Genomic DNA, 6099 nt, shown 5'->3' with positions numbered 1-6099 from the left:
AGAGTATGGTCGCCAAGTACAAATTACACAATAGTTCGTTTAGTTTAAAGGTGGGACAGTAGCCACGCTACAATAGCACAAAACTACCCGGTTTCTAAAAAAAATAATTTTAGTATAAAAACATAATTTAGTATAAATAATTTTTTTAATTGCCTCTGGGGGTAAAGCTACCAACTTGAATGAATCCAAATTTTCTGTACAGAAAAACAAATGTATTTGAGTGGTCTGAAGTGGTAACACTGGGTTAGTAGAGGCCTGGTGGTGTAGGGTTCGCTACCCTGCGAACTGAAGTGGTCTGAAGTGATCCCATACAACTTAAGTTGGCTAAAGTGGTCTGGAGTGGTCTAGGCTAAAGTGGTCTACAGCAATTGTAGGACATATAGATAACTAGTATCTATAGGCTGTGCTATTGCATCGCATGTCCGTTTGTTCTGCACAGCACAACGTGATACCATTGTGTCATATGCGCTGTGGAAGAGCATACGCAGACGTGATTGTATAGACAAAGGGGTTTTTCTTTGATAACGTCGGGAAATCTCCCTGGTGGGTTTCATTGGAAAGGGTGAAGGATAGTTATCTAATTTCTCTGTTTTTCACCCTACAAACAATTCCAGTTGAAATATACCGAAAAGGAGTTTTTTGCTGCCTCTCTCAGGAAAATATTCCAAACAGAACTTCCACCGAAAGACATTACGGTGTTGTAAGGTCTGATAGGAGCCCTAAATTGGGTACATTGCGATCCGCTACCAACAGTGTATCGTTGTACTGGCCAGCGTGGGCGAGAGCGAGTGGAAGGCGCTCAGGGATACTTCCACCGTCTACTTATATTGAGTATTTTTGTGTTTGTGGGAATTTTTTAAAGTTATTGGAAAAGACCCACAAATATGGGAGCCAGTTGCTCAAGTAAGAGACGTTTAGACAGGGTTCATGCAGAATTGTGGCCAAAAGGCTCAGCAAGGTTTATCATGTGTGAAAAATATGGTTCACACACAGAAGTTTTATGCAATGAGTGGGTATGTATGACTAACAATGATAGGGTACCATTCCCTAGGGTAGGCAGCTTTGAACCAGAGGTATTACAGAACTTAAGGTTAAGGATATGTCTGATAAAATCCAAGAAACAAAGGATTAAACATACAGATTGTTTAAATTTATGGCAACAGGAGGGGGATATGCAAAGGGAATTAGCTCGCGCAGCAGGTTCCAAACCTAGTGGGAAATCAATGGCGACCGCACCACCACCACCATATATTGTGGGGGAGAAAGTGGCTACAGACAATGGTACATTGGTACAGGATAGGAGAGTAATTAAATGTACTAATGCTAACCCTTGCCAGTTGTATCCCATTTTAAATTTTCCCCAGGACTGCGAGCAGGAAGATGAGCCCAGCACGATATCAGCACTCTCTCTAGCAGCCACCATACAAGACACTCAGGTGTGCATGGCCCAACCAGCAAGAGCAGAAGTCAGGCCCCCTAGCGGAGGGATAAGTTAGGTCGTGTCCACAGGTAAGTACGATACCATACATTATGCAGAGACAATAGCACCTCACATTGTAGAATCAAACCAGAATGATGTAATTGAGTTAAATCCTATCAGGGTGATTGCAGTCCCCAATGGGAAGACTGACGCTGAGGAAGTCACTCCCATCAGGAACATTGCCATGCATTGTCCTTGGTCCCGGGCAGAGTTAAGGTCAATTATGTCAGAATTTTCCGATCCCAGAAAAGATCTAGTCGCATGCCAGAGGTTCATTAAAGAGTTAGGTAACGCCAACGAACCCACGAACAAAGATTGGAGAACAGTGCTATGGGTATGTTTACCCTGAAATATTGACCCCGCGATATTCATAACCGATTGTAAGTTAGACACAGAAGTACCTCTCACTGATGAATACAATCAGGAGAATGTACTGCAAATCAATCTGCAATTAGGAGTATATTTCCCTACTGTTGTCAAATGGAATAAAATCTGTTCCATAAGACAAAAGGAAGGTGAAACCGGAGAGGTATCTCGGTGGCTGCATTGAGAGAGTCCGCTGTCAAGCATGATAGGAACATCAGTAAGCACAGGGAGTCACAGGGGGAAAAGCTGATGACGGTATGTATACAGGCCCTTACGGCAAAACCCCATCAGCCGAAAACCCAGACCCCTGTTGATTGGAAAAGACCTAGAGTATGCTACGCTTGTAAAAAGGAAGGACATTTTGCCCAGGATTGTAGGAATAAAGGTACACATAACGTAAACCGACCCCCTAGACCAGAATATGGACCTCACTACAATTCACATAATTGGGATCAGGGACGATATAGGAGAGGTTATGAGCCACATGCAGGGGAAATAAGGAGGTACCCACCAAGGAGAGACTGGCAGGCCTCCGAAAATGCACAGCTACCCCCCTCACATATTGTAGCTGCCAATGTGCTGCGGGAGGGTCTCACCACACAATAGGGGTTGGGCCACACCTGTAGTCTGCAGCCAGTGAAGTTAATTGCTAGCCTTGGTAGTGAACCTGTGCTCATGGTTGATGTAGCTGGTGTACCATTACTTTTTCTTGTAGATACAGGGGCGGCCAGGTCAGTGTTAAATTCGACAGTAGGTATAAAAACCACGGGTAAAACAATTTCGGCAATGGGAGTAACAGGAAATGTGCAACAATACCCTTTTAGTAGACCTGCAGAGATTACGATAGGGCCCTTGCAAACCAAACATTTTTTCCTGTTGGCTGCATCGGCTCCGACCAATCTACTCGGGAGAGATTTATTGTGTAAAATGCGGTGTGTCATATACTGTACTCCAGAGGGTGTCTTCTTGGATATACCTGGGAACCACGCTCAAGAAGTACAAGATATACTAGACACCCCTCAAAGGCTAATGTCACATTCTATTGTTATAGACAAGTGTCCATCAACGGTAGAGGAAATTATCTCACAAATACCGGGTTCCCTTTGGACCAAAGATGGACAAGACCCTGGATTGATGGCTAATGTAGCTCCAGTAGCAGTGCAAGTAAAAGATGGTAGGATAGCTCCAAAAATCCCTCAGTATCCTCTGAAGCCAGAGGTAGAATTAGGAGTGTACCCTGTCATAGAGCGGTTCCTACAACAGGGCATCCTAGTCAGGACATCCAGCACTGACAATAGTCCCGTCTTCCCTGTGAAAAAGAGTGGGGGGAGGGGTTACAGGCTAGTGCAGGATCTAAGGGGAATAAACAAGATAGTTGAGAGCCAATTCCCTGTAGTGCCCAATCCAGCTGTCATACTCATGCAAATTCCCTCTACTGCAAAATTCTTCACTGTTATCGACATTTGTTCTGCCTTCTTTTCTGTCCCTCTGAACCCTGACAGCCAATATCTTTTTGCTTTTACATACAGGGGAGTACAGTACACCTGGACTCATCTTCCCCAAGGTTTCATTGACAGCCCGAGTATTTTCTCCCAGGCTTTGCATGACTGTTTACAATCCTTTCAACTTGAGAGTGGATCAGTGCTAATACAGTATGTTGATAACTTATTGTTGTGTTCTGACTCACTTGAATCGTCCTTGAAAGACACAAAACAGCTTCTGTTTCATCTTTCCCAAATGGGACACAAGGTTTCAAAGGATAAGTTGCAGTTGTGCCAGACCAGGGTAAAATATTTGGGACATTGCTTCACTAAATTACTTAGACACCTCACCGCTGATAGAATACAGGTGATTCGCAACATGACTTTGCCACAAACGCAGCAACAGATCCGCACTTTCCGTGGTATGTGTGGGTACTGCCGAAACTGGATTCCAGGGTTCTATATACTGGCTTTACCTTTGCAAGAAATGGTCTCTTCAAACAAACCAGAACGGGTCTCGCACACAGATGAGTCTGAGCTGGTCTTTGAGAGACTCAAACAGTGCCTATCACAGGCACCTGCATTAGGTATGCCAGATTATGGGAAGCCCTTTGAATTATACGGTACAGAAAGTGCTGGTGATGCCAGCAGGCCGGTAGCTTACTACAGTGCACAGTTGGACACTGTAGCGCGGTCTCTCCCCACATGCTTGCGAAGCATTGCAGCGATAGCTTTGCTAGTAAGTAAAAGCGAGGACATAGTGTTAGGACACAACCTGACCATCCATACATTCATGCAGTATCAGCCTTACTGAACTCCACCCAAACCAGACATGTCTCATCTGCTCAGTTTACAAAGTGGGAATTATCACTGATGGCCCCTGTAAACCTCACCATTAAGAGATGCATCTCACTAAATCCTGCAACTTACTTGCCAAGTGTGCCTGGACAGGCACAAAGGGTGGCGGATGAGAATGATGGTGAAGGAGGATTTAGAGCAGGCACTGACACTGAAACGCATGATTGTATGGAATACCTGAATCAGACTTTCACCGCGAGACCTGACATCAGTGACAGCCCACTGGAAGGGGTAGACTTTATCTTCTACACTGACGGTAGTTGGCACAGACAAATGGACTCGGGGGACCTGTGTACTGGATATGCAATTGTAGATGACAGAGGTATCATAGAAGCTGAACCCCTGGGCCCACCGCACTCAGCACAAGTTGCTGAGTTGGTCGCCCTAACCAGAGTGTGTGAATTGGTCAAGGGTAAGTCAGCTAATATATACACAGATTCTAGGTATGCCTTTGGAGTGGTGCATGATTTCGGGGCCTTGGAGGTCAAAGGGATATGGCCAGGAATCCTCAGGACTGTGGACAGGTGGACAAGGTAAGCCAGTGGCCCCCAGAGCATGTCTTCCAAGCTTAGTTGAGGCAGCACACGGTCTGACTCATCTGGGTAAAGAGGGTATGTGTAAGCTGGTGAGAGCCTACTGGTGTGCGCCATGATTCTCTTCTCATGCAGGTAAGAGAGCAATGACATGTTTTGCTTGCTTGAGGAAGAATATTGGAAAGTCAATACCAACAGAGCCATCCCATATCCCTCTGACAGATGGACCTTTTCAGGTAATACAAGTCGATTTCATACCGTTACCACCCTGTAGGAATTTAAAATATGTGTGAGTTCGTATTGACGTATTTTCTAACTGGGTAGAAGCGTTCCCTGCTGCCACAAATACTGCTACGTTCACTGCAAAGAAAATTGTGCAGGAATTTGTGTGTAGATATGGTATCCCTATAATAATTGAAAGTGATAGGAGTACCCATCTTTCAGGTCATGTGCAAGCTGATGGGAATTAATAGCAAGCTGCATACTCCGTACCGTCCCCAGGCGAGTGCAAAGGTGGAGAGAGTGAATAGCACTATTAAGAACAAGCTGAGCAAATTAATGGTTGAAACTGGATTGTCGTGGCCAGAAGCTTTGCCACTAGTGTTGTACAGCATCAGAACCACTCCCAGGTCTCCCCTTAACCTATCACCCTTTAAAATTATTTTTGGTCGACAACCTCATGTAATGATAGACCCCCAGGATGATTTGAAATTTAATAATGAAGTGACTGTGAAATATTTGGTTGGGATGAGCCAGCAGCTGAGAAATCAACAAAGAAATTTAAAGCTGGTGATTCCTGACCTACCGAACAGTAATTGTCATGACATTGAACCTGGGGATTATGTGATGGTTCGAAATTTCTTACACTCAGGTTGCCTCATAGACAGGTGGGAAGGACCGTATCAAGTCTTGTTAACCAGCACAACTGCATTGAAGGTCGCCGAAAGAGAGAATTGGATCCACTCGTCCCACTGCAAATGGTCGCTGACCCGGAGAGAACTCGTGACAAAGATCAGAGTGTAGAGAATCTCGTATCACTGGAGTGTCTGTTCCGGGAAAGTTGAGAGGCAGGACTGTTGAAGGGCATCTGAGCACAGAGAGTAACAAGAGCTAGAACGGTTGTCGTACCACTTTCTTTTTTCACCTCCCCCTGCATTTTTCCTTTCTTTTCTCCTTCTTATTTTCCTCCTTTCCCCTAACGAAATGGATCGATCACAAGAGACTGCGTTTCGGGTTCTGTTAGTAATTCTGGTTTTGATAAGGACAGTTTGTTTTGGTGAGGGTCCCAGAGAGGTCGAGCAGGGATCTGTCTGGAATGTGTTCTGATGGCAAGTATGAATTTGTAGGATCTCAGGATCAGCACACCACTTTGGTAAAGGCT

This window comes from Pseudophryne corroboree, chromosome 3 (genome assembly GCF_028390025.1).
Source record: "Pseudophryne corroboree isolate aPseCor3 chromosome 3, aPseCor3.hap2, whole genome shotgun sequence".
Classification (NCBI taxonomy): domain Eukaryota; kingdom Metazoa; phylum Chordata; class Amphibia; order Anura; family Myobatrachidae; genus Pseudophryne; species Pseudophryne corroboree.
Note: the sequence above shows the minus strand (reverse complement) of the source record.